Source organism: Pelodiscus sinensis, chromosome 5, assembly GCF_049634645.1.
Source record: "Pelodiscus sinensis isolate JC-2024 chromosome 5, ASM4963464v1, whole genome shotgun sequence".
NCBI lineage: Eukaryota > Metazoa > Chordata > Testudines > Trionychidae > Pelodiscus > Pelodiscus sinensis.
Window position 1 is genome coordinate 81730823 of NC_134715.1, and position 16335 is coordinate 81747157.

Below are 16335 nucleotides of genomic sequence, written 5' to 3' on the forward strand. Positions count from 1 at the left end.
TCCCAGACTTCTCTTGAGTACCCCCAAGGGTATTCATACCAATGGTTGAGAAACACTGACCTAAGAAATGTCCTACAGTTAGTGAATATTTGCTTTGAAAACTTATCTCTATGAACTTTGAAGCAAAGAGCAAACATGGAACACTACAACTAACTTATATTTATAAATAAATAAAAGGATTTGGAGTAAAGAATGATACAATTCAGTAGTGCAATTAAGCACATGCTTAAAGTTAAGTACATGTTAAGTCCCATTTACTTACATGAAACTAAAGCATGAACTTAAACAGTTTACAAAGTAGAGATGGACTCAAACATATACAAATGTTTTGCTGAATTGGGGAATGAATTAACTAGAATCAGAGAGGGAAAAACCGAGGGAAGAGTACTGATGAAGTACGACGGGATAATAAAAGAATGGAATGAATTGAAAAGACAATGCACATTATTATAGGTATATGGCATATGGACAATATGTTGATATATGGATTTCTCTGCCTCTGATATCAAGACTTAGGCTATACTAAAAAAACCCTCTCACATAAATTAAGGAAGAAAACAGAGGAAATTTAATCTATGGATATTAAGTGAATTATAGGAAAATTGCAGAGATGTCCTGTATAGCAGGCTGTCCAGAAAAAAATAAAGTTATGATGTGAGATTAGAAAAAAGAGTTTGTAACTGCAATCTTTTTCTGTACATTGTCTGCAATTTTCCATAATTTTATATATTTTCTGTATCGGTGTTGGGAAAAATACAGTGCAACTAAGAGCAAAATAATGAGCCATTTTCTCAGGCCCCTTATTAAAAGTTCATGATAGAATACAGAATAAATGACTGTATCACAACAAATAAATATAATCCATTAGAAAACAAAAACACACTATAGTAAATACAGTGAAAAAGAAAAAAATATCCCACTGAATTCTATTTCAAATTTTGTGACTCTTGTAGTATCCAGTTTCCCAACTTTTCCCTCCTATTTCAAACAATCCTCAAGATTACAGAGAAAAGTACCTTGGAATATACTAAAAACACGATAGTTATATTAATGTTAAATTCAAAGATGAAGACACTTCTGCCCTTGAAAGGAGAATTGAACAACAGATGCCCATGAGCAGTGCGGGCCTTTTGTAAGAAGGGCACACAAAGTTCATTCTAGTTCTAGACTTTTTATCACTTCTGGAGATACTCCCTTTTTTTAAGTGTAGTACATATAGACAAAATTATGGCCTCATTAAAATCCATGGTAGAACAGAGAGAAGATTTCACCATATCTTTAAAAAGCATAGTCGCTCTAAAACCAGCATGAACTTTTTAGGAAGGGAATTTTTAAAGCACTTAGCATAGGTTAACTGATCTATCGTTCAATTCAATGGAAAAATCCCACTGATATCCATGGAAATAGAGGTAGGCCAAAACTGACTTTGAAAGTTGTGCACTTATATTTCTCTTGCAATACAAATCACCTTTTCGGGCCTTGAACAAATCTGACAATGAGTAGACCAGGCTATTATTGTTTCCCAGGAATAAAAGAATATGGTAAAGCAACTTTAAACCAGGAATGGAATAGTTATCCCATTGTAGTCAATGAGAACTGTAATTCTTACCCAGCACTCAGCACTGAGCAGAAGGGCTGGAGCAATACGAGAAAAGTCATGATGTTATTCCCAGGCTTCTAAATATTGGGGGGCTCTGCATAATGCAAGGTGGGTATTTCCCAGGAACTCTTTCCATTTCTGACTTCTAAGAAATGACCTAATATCTAGAGCTATGTGAATAAAGAAACAATTTAGTGTGATGATGGTGTTTGAGAATATTCACTGCATTTGTATTTGTTATTGAACGTTCATAAATTAAAAATCCAACTCTAAAAAGGAAAAAGCTGAATATGTTTTAAAATGCGAAAATTTCTGAATACAGCCTCGGTATGCTGGAATAATATTTATAAAAGGGGTGCTAAACCAAGCTGTAAACTGTGGCTATAATTGAATCTACTTCAAGCCAGGGGGTGCTGCAGCACTCCCCGTGCCCTTAGTTCTAGCACCTATGATGCAGTCCACGATTAATATTATTTACCATGTCTACTGAAATGTATTTATAACTGCAAGTAGCCAGATTCTGTCAATTCAGCAATACTTTCCTCTTTGAGCAGTCACACTACTTAACATGAGTGAATGTGAAAGTCTCTGGCCAAATTATTATTTATTTTCTGGATCCAGTTTCCAGACACACACAGAAGCAACAATCAACTAGATGACTCCGTCAGCTCAGGTGTTATTTCCAAAAATGAGCTCTTGAAATTTATACAGGTTGAAACTCTTTAGTCTGGCACTCTCTGGTACAGCAACATCCATGGTCTGGCATGACTTTAATTAGATGCATGTCCACTTATAGTTGTGGCCAAATTTCCCGTGTTCACATAAAGTTTGTTTACAGCCACTAGGTCTGGCACTCAGTATTCTGTGCAGTTATTTAGCTCTAATTTACCCCTAAATGTCTTCTAAGAGCCCAGTAAGCAGTGAAAGTGTTGGTAATGCTACTGAATAATACTGACCATCCAGGATTCAGCAAAATCTCTGATTCAGCACTGATTGATCCCAAGGGTTCCAGACTAGAAAGGTTCAAGCTAAAGTGTGAAATGAACCCAATATTGTACCTACATTTGTTAGAGTAGAGAAGGTATAATAAGTTCTTGTGTAAATTGTGAACTAACTATCCATCTAATTAATGGGATCTGCCTGGATGCAATTTGCACATGCAGAAGAAATTACAGATGCAGTTGTAGGCATCTGTATCTTGAAAAAAAGTCTCACCTGACTATGGCAAAAAGACATAACCCCTAAGGCCACTAGACGCTATACTAAACTCACAAGTAAGTGTCTTTTTTTAAGTCATAGCACCATTACTAATTCTGAGTTGGGATGAGTGACTATGGTACAAATCACAAGTATATGTGATCTGTGTTCAGAGATACCATAAATATTTGAAACATTGCTATTTATCTTCAGCCCCGTCAAAACACATGTTGGATAAAATGCTTTAAAATAGATGCTTACGTGCTTTTTCCAAGCCTTCTGTGAACTCTACCCCCGAATGTCTAGCAGTTCTGTTATAGAATTTAAATTGTCAGATGGGAAACAACTAGTACATTCCTGAAGGCATGTGTAATTTGTAATAAAAGAATTAATGGGCTGAAATGCTTGAGAGGATGTGTTTTACTGTAATTTGCAGGAACTCTCCTGTAGATGAATATGCAACTTGAGTTTTCCACTGACCCCAAGTTTGGACATGAGTAGTTTAAACAAAGCTTGTGTTATTTTGATGTTTATGGTTTTACTCTTTCAAATAAAATTTGGCCTTTAAAAAAGCCATTAATGCTCCTTTAAAACACTGGCTGTTATCCAGGTCATTTTCTAAATGACACATTTTACCCTTTCATTTTTGAAGCTTTTCCATCTCTGTTTCCCTTTGTTGATGTTGTTTTTAAAATTAAATTCTTTTAATGGTGTTTTATTACACACAGAGTATTCTCACTGGGCCAGTTTGCACAGTGCTAAGCAAGGATTGCAAGCCCCAGGAGTGCTCCCATGAGGCATAATGGACCAGACTTTTAAAAGAGAGGTAGGAGCTGCTATTCTCAACATTGCACTGCTGAAGTTATTCAGGCTCATTTTCAAAATTGACGTACACACTTAGACGTCACTGAAAATTAGGAGGACTTAGGCTCCAAACAAACGATGGTCATGGCTTCACTGAAGAGCTTATGCCGTGCAGTTGTAAAGATACAGACGTGGCACTGCTAGTGTGGATACTCTAAACCATTGAAAGAGAGTTCTCCCATTGACTTAAATTACTCCAGCTGTCTTGAGCAGTGGTAGTTATGTCAACAAGAGAAGCTCTCCAGTCCACATAGTCCTGTCCACACTGGTGCTTAGGTCAGTGCAACTTATGTTGCTTGGGGGCATGGCTTGTTCATACCCCTGAGCAACATAACTTACACTGGCTTAAACTGTAGTGTGTACATAGCATGTCACTTTTGAACATGGGATTTAGCAATCTAAAACACTTGTGCCTTAATGCGGATTGGAACAACAGCTAAGTACTTTAAAAATCTGGACTGCATTTCAGAGACTGTCCCCTGAAGTACAGTTTCTTCCCTACTTCTCCCTAGTTTAGAATAATTTTTTGCTGGCCTTTATCCCTAGCAAACTATTCTGTACCCATGTGATATCAGTGCTGGCTGGTACACATTACTCCCCCATCCTTTTCTTCCTGCTCTAACAGGTGGTGATAATATATGCACCACCTCTGCTTGATAATATATGCACCACCTGTGCACTTGAACGCAAAGTCTGTGCATCTCATGCAAAGCCATACTATGGATGCAAGGGCACATACTCCAAGAAAATCTAACCCTTAATGTGAACACAATGCTTTAAACATGCTGTATAAATATGGATTATTATTTTATGGCAACCAGGCTCTAAGTTTTTAGGGAAGTCCATTGGGTAAATTTTTTATCTTTAGGGTAGCACTGTGTATACCTGTAGTGCTGTAAAAGTAACAGATTGTAATTCATGCCACAAAGGAAAAGAAATGAGATGAAGAATGCAGGAACAGTAGAGAGAGATGGAAAATAGAGGGGAGAAACGAAAGAGTAAATGATGGGGAAAAAAGATGGGGGAGGGAGAAGGAAAGTGACTTCATCCAACTGATGTCTGCTTTGAAGATCAGGCCTTCCACAGTGGACCATCCCAAGGAATCACTCCAGCCCATTTTGGGGCTATTGACATACAATAGCCTACCAAGCCCGGGCAACAACTGACATGGGAATTGAGTGATTAATTATCTCATGGGCCCTGATCATAGAAGGAATGAGTTAGTGATGTGTGGAAGAGAGAATTAGACTTGAATGAAAAAGCTGAGGCTGCAAATTGGTTCTGTCTGTTTTGACTTAATAAATATTTTTTTCAATTCCCTTTTATTTCAAATGTTATGTATTGCTTTCTGTATCGGTCAGAGATAATTTTACCTATCATTTTCAATACAGTAATATCCATGAGTATTAGCATGAGCATGGATAATACAGCGCTCCTTAATACAGGTTCTATTAATCTCTCAGGCCTCTAACTCCTTTTCAAGTATTTCCCTACTACATCAAGGTGACGTGCGCTTTAAGACTTACTTTCCCAATATGGTTGCAATTTTATATAATCTTCTGTCTGTGATTAATGGAACAGTCTGTTACTGCCTTACTGTAATAGATGGTCATGTTAGAACAAAGCACATTTCAGTAATGACATCTTATTCCACAGAGCTATTATAGATTGCATAGATGAAGCAATGCTGACAAATATATTTTTGTTTATCAAATATTATTCTGTCTGATGTATATCTAAAACCTAAATGGGTTTCCCTGTAAAGTCTCTCCTGAGAGTCCCTGCTGACCACCATCAGGCTTACGCTCCCCCAGGAATGGCTACACTACGGCTTTTGCTGGAAGAGGCAATGCAAATGAAGCACTGCTTAGCATTTTGTTGTGCTTCATTTTCATAATCTATTCTGAACTAATTTTGTGCAAGGGGCTTTTGTGACAAAACAAGTAGTGTGGCCATGTCCATTTTGCGCAAAAACCCCTTTTTGCACAAGATCCTTATGCCTCCCCTGGGAAACGTCCACACTGCTTGTTTTTGCGCAAAAACCCTTTGTACAAAACCAGCTCAGAATAGATTATGCAAATGAAGCATGACAAAATGCTAATCAGTGCTTCATTTGCATTGCCTCTTCCTGCAAAAGCCATAGTTTAGACAAAGCTGAAGTGAATAGGTTTCCTTGACAATGCTCTAAAGTTGGGGTTTCAATGTGTCCTCTTTATGATGGAAGCCACATTAGTAATGAATGCATCAGTTATCATAAATGCATATGCTTAAAATGCCTCACACATTTGAGATATATCATTTAGGCAGAGAGCATTAAATCATACAATTCTTACTCAATCTTCATTCAGGGCTCAGCCCATTTACTTCTTTGCTATGTGTCAAAGCTGCTGAGAAAGTGTTCTTAAAATGAACATGTGAAAATTAAATCAGGAGTGATGAGGACCATGAAGAATCAATGGGGATGCAGATTTTGCTCAGAAGGTCTGTTTATTCTTTACTGCATTTTGTGATTCCAGCCCTAATGACAATCTGGTAAATATTTTTGACCTGAACTATTTTTATTATTTATAATGGTATTTTAAAAGTGTGTTAAAATCAGAAGTGTTTTTAAACAGATTAGAAGTTATTGAGTGGCAGGGTTTAGATATAGAAGTTTTAACCTTGCTCTAGGTTACCAGTTTAAATCTTGCTTTGGTCAACAGTGATTCAAAAAAGCTACATCAGTTTGAAGAATGTTTGGTAGAGTGTGTGAAATGAATTGGTGTTCTCAGTCTCGTTCCTATTGACAGATGTCCATTTCAGAATTTTTTTCTTGTTTTTAAACCATAACTAGCAGCCTCAAATAGGCAGAGTATAGAAGCCAAGGAATGAATGACAAACTACCCCTTTTGTCTCTAGAGCTGGTTCCTTCTGGTCAGGATGTATAGCAAGATCATTAGCTAGTAAGTACAGGAAAGTTTGTGCTGCCATGTCTTTTATTTCATTTGTTCTCTAGAAAAGTAGTTAATTTTCTATTATTCTAAATTTGATACCTTCCATGAGTCCAAAACTCAATCAGTGATTTGTTTAGTCTGGAGCACTGTGTCCAAATCTGTTTGGCACACTTCATTGAATTTGTCCCCAGCTTTTCCAGAGTCCAGAGAAGAGTAACAAATGATAAGAAGGAAAGAAATCCTGTTATTTAGAAAAATCTTAAAAACTGGGTGGGTTATTTTTGAAAAAAGAAGACTGTGGGGGTAGCAGACAGTCTTCAACTATGTTAAGAGGGTTGTGATGGATTATTCTCCCAGTGCATGGAAGGTAGAACAGGGAGTAATGGGCTTAATCTGCAAGAAGGGAAATCCAGGCTAGATATTCAGCAAAACTATAGTGTACAAGTGTTTTAACAAAAAAGTAAAGCTCTACAATAGGCTTCCAAGGGAGATTGTGAAATCTCCCACTATTGAAGATTTTTAAAAAATAGATTGGATAAACAACTATCAAGGATGGTCTAAGTTTAGTTGGCTCTGCAATAGTCCAGGGGTCAGGACATGATGACATCTTAAGGTCCATCTAAACCCTACATTTTTATGAGTTTTTGATTCAATACTCTCTATGGATACGTCTAGACTGCAAGTCTCTTTCGAAAGAGTCTTTTTCGAAAGATATTTTCGAAAAAGCTTCTTTTGAAATAGAGCATCTAGACTACAATCAGTACTATCGAAAAAGCAAATTGCTTTTTCGAAAGAGTGCACCCAGGCAGTCTGGATGCTCTCTTTCGAAAAAGCACAGTTTGTATTACATAGCGCTTTTTTTTGAAAAAAGGCATTATTCCTCGTGAAATGAGGAGTACCGCCGTCAAAAAAAAAAAAGCTGCGTTCTTTCGATTTAATTTCAAAAGAACACGGCTGTAGTCTAGATGCAGGTGAAGCTTTTTCGAAAAAAGGCTACTTTAAAAAAAAAAAACCTGCAGTCTAGACACAGCCTAAAAGTTATAGTTAACTTTATTATCATTAAAATTTTCTCTGAATGCCTAATTGGCAGTATTTGAATTAAGCATGATGACATTTCATTACTAATTAAGTAGATTTGGGGTGTTTATTCAGTTCTTATTTTGCCTAGAAAGATACTTTAACCCCTGTAGATGAACTACCCTGTTTTAATCTATTAGCTTAGCATTTGGGTAAGTGTTAACTATTGTCTTCGTTAGCTGCATCTCTAATTCAATGAGGACCACAGTATTGCTAAAGTTAAACTTTTTCATTTTTCTCCATAAACAAACATTACTCATCACCCTAGATCAGGGGTTTTCAAACTTTGGGTTGTGGCTTGTACAGGTAAGCCATTTGCTGGCTGCGAGATGCTTTGCTTACCTGAGTCTCCACAGGTACAGACGATCGCAGCCCCCAGTGACTATGGTTCACCATTCCTGACCAATGAGAGTTGCAGGAAGTGGGGGCCCAGCCCACTTCACTTCCAGAAGCTCCCATTGACTGGGAACAGTACTGGGAACGCAGGCACTGGGAGCTACAAGTGGCCATGCCTATGGAGGCTCAGGTAAACAAAGCATCTTGAGGTCAGCCATTGGCTATCCCTTCCAAGCCACAATTTAAAGTTGAAATTCACTGCCCTAGATAATCCCAAACCCCACTGATTACTGATACCATAGATGAATTTAATCTAGTCACTGAAGTGACTAAATTCTGTCTTCAAGAAGCATAAAAGCCATGATTGGTACATGATATGTTGGTAGCTAGTATTTAAGTTCAGTTTTTGTAAGTTTCCTTCATGCATGATTGAGTTTGAAGTATTTGTTCTGTATTATTAAAAATAAATGTTACTGTCATTTATTCTTTTTCAGGATATATCAGTCATCTAATTTATGAGTGAGAGAGGCTGTATTTGTGAGTTAAAAGCTTTCATGAGGCATCCAAGAATAACTCCTTCTCACCAGAAGGACTACAGTGTTCAAAAACACTGCAGAAGTTTTCAAACAAAGCACATCACAACAGGCTTATAAGGTGGGTTGTTATGGGGAGCAGAACTCATTTCTAGATTAGTGCCTCCTCATGATTGCTCTAGGGATTAGCTCAAGGAGGACAGCCTCCCATCAGCAGTTTGCACCCTGACACTCTGTCTCCACTTTTGTTGGCAGTCACGTCAGGAACCACGGTAGTCCCTTCATGAGTCCCTCTGGTAACATCAACACCTGTGTTTCCCCCTTCCAGAGTCATTGCACTGCAGGTCTTTCATCCTTCCACTTTCTTCAGTGGTGGGTGGGAGGATCCTGGCCCACCCAGTACTTTGGGTCCTTACTCAGAGACCCTGTAGATGAAACTGTTAAATGCATTTTCCTGGGCCACTTCTGCATGACCCCAGAACCTTTTTCAATTTAACTGCAGAGCCTCTTCTACTCAGTCCCAGCAGACAGCTAGGAACGCCCTCTCACTCCCCATGTCCACACTAATAAATACTCTGTCTCTAGTGCTAGCGCCTCTCATCTCCTGGGATCCAATCGTTACCCTTGAAGCCCCAGATCCTGACGAACCTTTCTCTACATCTCCTCTCCTATCTTACCATCAATCTCCTATTCTTCTTTTGATTTCATTCTTAGTAATTATTTCCCCCTTTAATTTGGCCTATTATTAATTGTATTATAATAGGACCTTCAACTCCAAAACTAATTTTTGTCCCATTGTGAGAGGTGCTATCAAAAACACAGTGAGAGACAGTCCCTTCCCAAAGAGTTTGTCATTTAAATATTCAAGGAATATAAGATAGTACCATATTAGGAACAGAACAAAGTTGTCCTGATTCTCAGAATGGGTGGGAAATGACTAACCTATATTTCAACCCACCCCAAAAAATGCTCAAGGAATAAGTGATAGCTAATGCTTATATTTCTATTTAAGATTTTATCCCTGCAAAGAAGATTGATACTGTGTGTTGATCCAGTGATATTAATCAATTGTTGTAACTGCTTTAGATGTTCCTAGAATATTTGTATATATGTTTCATGACAAAGATTTATACACATCCTAGAAATGAAAGGGCAGAAGTGTAAATAAATGTATTGTATTTAGTGTAAAATATACAGTCAAATGTAGTCATTACAGACAAAAACATAATCTAGATAAGGATGGATTAAAATTCTGTGCATTTTGAAAAAGTTTGATTAATAAGAAGTATAGAAGAAATATAAAAGCATCAACCTTACTTTGCTATGCTAGGGAATAAATTGAGTGTTCAAGAGATACTAAAATAGGTTCTGTAAGTATTGCTTGTTTTATGTCTTACAAATCATATTGATATATTGTTAGCTTACAGAAACCTTTAGTCCATTTTAAGCAGCAGTAGATTGAAGAAATAATGGTTAAAACTTGGATTGAACCTTCAAAAAAAAAAAAAAGAAACAGGGTCTAGAACTCCATCAGTCTAAAGCTTTTCTGATTTTTTATGAGGCTTTGGGCTCCAGCAGTATCATTCAAAGCGGAATAAATCAATCCTGAAAAAGTGTGCAAACTGAGCACAGCGTATCTTATTCGAAAGCAGAAAAGACTATTTTGATGAAACCTGTCTAAAGCTGAAGACCTGATTTACAGTGTGAGAGAAATTCTCAGTGAAAGGCAGATCAGATCAAACACTGTGGCATTCTTCTACATCCAAAGAAGTTAGTAATGAACTCTATGTACCCTGGAGGACTGGTGACTTCTGGAGAAAGACAAAAGTAGCAGTGTGATTCTTGTAAAATGACACACAGCAAAAACACCGAGTGCATTTTAGGCTTATAGCAGCATGTCTGTATGTGGATGGTGTGTTGTTAAAACTTGTGAATCCCACAGATGCCTCGTATCAACTTCAAGCCCAAGATATGTGCTTCAAGTGAATTCGTGACAACAGCTTGTAACCAATTAAGTTATATTTATCAGACAAGGAACAAACAGTGTTACATTGAAAATTGATAATCTCTCTCAAATAGGTAAAAGTGTTCTAAGTATATTCCCACTTAATCTCTGTCTGATCGGTGGAATATTTCAAAAGAGAAAACACTTCTAAAGTACAGATATTGTAGATTTTATATGTGAACAACAAGGACCTATAGCTAAATAAGAGGGAACTGGATGTCTTCTATGGGGTTGGATGGTATTAGAATGAAGTTTTTGATGTAATGTACCTCCTTTGTCTCACATTTACTTTATATAGGCTTACAAGTGGTATGCTTTGCCCACTAACCTAACCTGGGTACAACTTTGCTAGGTCTGGGAACAATGAAGATCCCTTCAGGAGCTAAGAGCAGGAGATCTTAACTGGGAACAGCTGAAGCATGTGCCCCTTCGTTTCTTACCTCCCTTTCCCTTAATGTGCTGGGGATCCTTCTCTTTCCTCCTGCTCTCCCTCTTTCTTCACTGGGTCAGAGCATGGGGGGGTCAGGCACATGCTGCATCTGGGGTCTGGGCTACAGGGCATGTCCCAGCCACTGTTGTTGCCACTGGGGAGTTCTGCTGGGCTTGGATATTGACACCCATTTGCTGGTGATAGAATGTGAAGAGATTGATATAGTTTGCTGCCTGGGCAAGGTAGACATTGTGGGCTCCCTGTGGGCCCCCCTTTTCATTTAGTTGCTGGTCTCTGTTGCTGCTAGGGTTGAGAGTGACTGCAACTGTGGAGGCAGGAAAAGGTTTTTCCCTCAGCATGAGAAAACTGGCAAATTGCTGCATGAGTTTTTTACTTGCCACTCAGCTGTTTTGCGGGAGAGGGGGTTAAATTAGTTATCACCATGTCAGCAGATTTCAGGTGGCTTGGAAAGGATCTAATCAGAGATCCCTGTAATCTACTGGACAGTTTGACAATGGCATCACTTGGTGAGAGAGTCTGTCTCATGCCATGTGCAGCACCTGTCCCTGCACTCATGTCTCTTATTTCTAGCATGGAAATGAGAAACAAGTTAGGATCTGGCTTCCCATCAGGGTCCTGTGGCAAGTTTGAGGGTTTTGCAAGGACATGGACTTCACCTTCTGCTTGGGAGCACACCCTGGTGGTAGGACTGGGGGCTATTTCAGTTATATAACAGTGTTAAATGAAGTTTGGAGCCTCTGTCTTTAAATTATATCTTGGTGTGTTTGTCCCATTGTTGTCATGTCCATATCAATCTCGTTTTTATACATGACATTGTTCTCAAGCTGTTCTGACAGCTAATTTTTTTGTAAGTTTTCAATACTGCTTTCCCTGTCAGTTATTATTCCCTTTTTGAGGGAACAAGGCCATTATTACTGTGGTAAAAACAGACAAAAAGTGCCAGTCACACTAGGGATCGTTGGTACTATTGAGTCAGAAACAGCTCAATTCTCCTCTCTTGTAAAACCCATCTTCCCCACGATTAACAAGCTTCTGAAATGAAAATGCAGAGATGGTGCAGACAGATGGGTCCCAACTTCAGAGGATGCCTCAGATCTCTCCACTGTCAAAAAGCTTAAAAACAGCCACATACAAACAGTCTCCACTTATGGCATTCTGGTTTTGTTAAATTTTATCATAAAACTTGCTGGTCAAAAGAGGCTGATTGAAGTGTTGTGAGTCATTGTATTGGAGGTGATAGATTGATTGGGTTTATGTCTGTATATGTCTCAGTACAAGTATAAGCAGAGAAGTATTTTATATTAAAGGAAATCCCTGTCATCAAGAAGAAAGGAGACAAGTTCAAAGTAAGATGGGACAAAGGAAAGACCCTCAACAGCACTGTTTAAGGAACAACACACTGACAATGGGAGGTGTACAACAGCATGGACATGGAGAAGTAATGTGTCCCCATTTCAGCTCCTCTGTGCCACCAGAAATAGTCTGCAAGGAGCAGAGGAGACTTTCCCCAGCAAACGAGCTACACCGGCCCTTACTTACATTAACTCACACCCTGCCTCCAAGCTCCCTGACAGCCCTGGGTTAGGGTTATGTTGGGGATGGAGCCAAACATGGCCACACTTGCACCTTGCCAAGGCCATTCTGGTATATCTCCAGGGCCGTAGGCAGCAGTGAGAAGGCTCCCACAGGTTAGAGTCTCCCTCTTCCCAGGTTACATATCCTGTGCTCTGCTTCCTGGCAGCAAGTGGGAGTTGTGGCTGCTCAGCACTTTTGAAAATTCAGGCCCTTACACCCAGGCTGACTAATCTGCAAATGGGCAGTTTCCTCTCATTTATATGTATAATTATGGGACCAGAGCAACCATTCACAGTAATTAGGTGTACTTTAAATCTGTGTCTACACTGGCGGCTTCTTGCGCAAGAACATCTTGCGCAAGGGTTCCTGCGCAAGAACATGTCCATACTGCCATGTCTGAGATGTGCTTTTGCACAAGAGCATCCATGGCAGTGTGGACACTCTCTTGCACAAGGAAGCTCTGATGGCCATTTTAGCCATAGGGCTTTCTTGTGCAAGAAACCCCTGCTGCGTGTCCACACTGCCCTCTTGCAAGAGGTCTTGTGCAAGGGAGCTTACACTTGTAAGACAAGAGCAGCTCTTGCACAAGGAGCCCTCTCTTACCACGCCGTACTGTAAACCTTCTTGCGCAAGAGCGGGTGGGCAGTGTAGACGCTCTGCAGATTCTTGCGCAAGAACAGCCATTCTTGAGCAAGAACCTGCCAGTGTAGACATAGCCTAAGTGTATCACTGCTAATGATTGTTTGTCCATGCCATGCACAGGGTTTCAGACATTAGGCCCCGAATAAGGTCTGATTAATTATTATGAAATGCTAGAAAAAGGGTGATTTTGGCTGTTGTAGAGACTGACAGGAATGGGCACAGTGGGTTAGACCAATAGTCCATCTAGCCCAGTATCGTGCTGAGCATTGCCAGATGCCAGACTCTTGGGCTATGTCTACACTCGCGGCTTCTTGCGCAAGAAAACGTCTACACTGCCATGTGCGAGCTGTGCTTTTGCGCAAGATCTCCCATGGCAGTGTGGACACTTTCTTGTGCAAGAAAGCTCTGATGGCCATTTTAGCCATAGGGCTTTCTTGCGCAAGAAATCCCTGCTGAGTGTCCACACTGCCCTCTTGTGCAAGAGATCCTGTACAAGAGGGTTTACTTCTGTCAAAAAAGAGTGTAGCTCTTGTGCAAGGAGCCCCCTCTTACCACGCCGTGCTGTAAAGTTACTTGTGCAAGAGCAGGCGGGCAGTGTGGACGTTCTGCAGATTCTTGCACAAGAACGGCTGTACTTGCGCAAGAAGCCGCAAGTGTAGACATAGCCTTGGGGTTGGAGGTTTAGGGACACCTGAAAGTATTACAATGCCACTATATATGTATCCATGATATAACCACACCATGTGCAGATATGGTTGCCTATCTCAAAAAGAGATATGAGACATGCAAAAGGTACAAAGAACAACAAGAATGGATAAGATATGGAACAGCTTTCAGGTAAGGAGGGATTAAAAAAAGACTGGGACTTCGGAAAAAGATATGGCGAGAGTGAGGGGTGGGGAGGGAAAAGAAGTATTATAGACCAGGAAACCTGAGTTAAACTTTCGATTTTATTCTGCACATAGTAATTATTCCTGTTAATAGCAGGAGAAAAAAATGCTACCAAAGGCAGCAGTTAAAGACTTAGATGTGCGCTTGCACAAATCAGCATGAGCTGCGGTATAAGTGAGACTTCACCGTCCAAGGATTTATTGCAAATGATGTTTGTGTACTTTGCATAATAGTCTAAACTATTGCTCAGTATGGGACAGAACTGAGCACAATACAATTTGTGTTCAGTTTGAGCATGGAAAAACTGCTTATCTACTTAATAAATAGAGTCCTTTATACAGCAGCTTTAAAGAGTTACTTTCATTGGCAAGTTGTGCTTTTTTTAAAGGCTGGTAATAGTAAGAATTGCAAGTCTGCTATACTACACAATGCACCAATTGATTCCTGAGGTTGTTGTGTAGTCACAAAGAGCAAATAAGTTTGAGTAAATGTATTTTTTATCATAACCCCTGCCCCCCACCATCCCTAAAAAAAACCAACCAAAAACAGCCCTATTTGAGTAGCAAAGAAAAACAAAAGCTATTTGAGGGGAGAAGTAACAATCTCTGAAATGTGATGCTCCTGTAGAATAAATCAGAGTTAATTTAGCCCAACATTAATCCCACCCACATTTTTATTTTGTCACACTTAACAACTTGCGCCCAGCAGGTGGGGGAAGTGGAGGGGAGGGAGGGTGTAGAATAGCACTAGTAACTTCCCAGCTCGTTTTTTTTTCCTTTTTGCCTGAAGTCACCCTCAATGCCAATATTGTAATATTACATTTCTTTCCTTAGCAACAGATTACAGTATCACCTTTTTTGTATTACTGCTGTCTCAGGGAGCTCAAATTGAAACTGGGACCTTGTTGCCATAGGCATTGGTCAAATCATAATTCAGAGAGGCCTACTTCCTTAAGGAGTTTCCAATCTAAAATGAGAGTAAGCAAATCCTCAAAAACATATTTTACAGATGGCAAAACAGCACAGAAAGAATAAGTAGCTTGTCCAAGGTCAGACAATAAGACTGTGGCAGACCTAAGGATTGAATAATCTGAGCACCAATCTAAGGGCTTAACTATAAACACTGTCCATCAGCATCACTTCACTGTAAGATCAGCATAATGAGAAGCAGAGTTATCACACAAACACTTTATCTGAACACAAATATGACCATTTTTCTATGTGTTTGACAATTTGATTACTTTGTGCATACACTTACTGCATTTTGAAAGCATCTGTTTTCTTTGACTTTGAGATGTATACTTTAGAGTACAATTTTAAGATATCTTCCATCAGAAGGTGACCCAGGAAATTAGTCACTGCTCCCTTAAAGACTCATAAATGAATTTCCATAAGGGATCTATAAGATGAATTTACTGTAGACTTGTATGACACTTCAAAGAGAATTACAGATGAAGCAAATGGGAGCACTATTGTACTCTGTCCCAATTTATTAAGGAAATGCATGGTCATTCAGTGTAAGCTTGTTTCTTCACAGCAATTATTAAATATTCCTTGTTTAGCGATTGTAACACTTGATTATTTAATTAAAATATATTGTTAGAATACAAGTAAAAAAACAGAGGCAGAAAAGGAAAATCTCTTGTAAACCATTACAAAGGAGGAATAAAACATGTTGAAAGGAATGCTTCAAAGTTCTGTCTGTTTTCCTTACAACCCTTCTCTCCTTTTGTTTTCATCAGAGTTCTACAGTTATCTCCAAGGTTATGTCTATACTGCAAAGTTAATTGGAAATAACAGCCGTTATTTCGAATTAACTTTAATAGCGTCTATACATGCAAACTGCTATTTCAAATTTAATTCAAAATAGAGGAGCCCTTAATTCGAATTTGGTAAACCTCATTCTATGAGGAGTAACGCCAAATTTGAAATAGCTATTTTGAATTAAGTGCTGTGTAGACACTTAATTCGAAATAGGGGGCCTCCAGCCCTTCCCTGGGAGCCCTGGAGGCCACTCTGGGCACAAACAGGGAAACTTACTCTCCTCTCCCTCAGCCCCAGAGCTATTAAAGGGGTAGACCTTGGCCACAGTGCCTGTGCCAGCTCCAAGCCTGCCAGCCCAGAGCCAGCAGTGGCCACCTGGACCCTTGACCCAGTGGCCCCAAAACTTGAGCCAGCAAGCCATTGGCAGCCAGTCCTCCTCCGCTCCGCAGGAGCAGTCTGCCAGCTCCC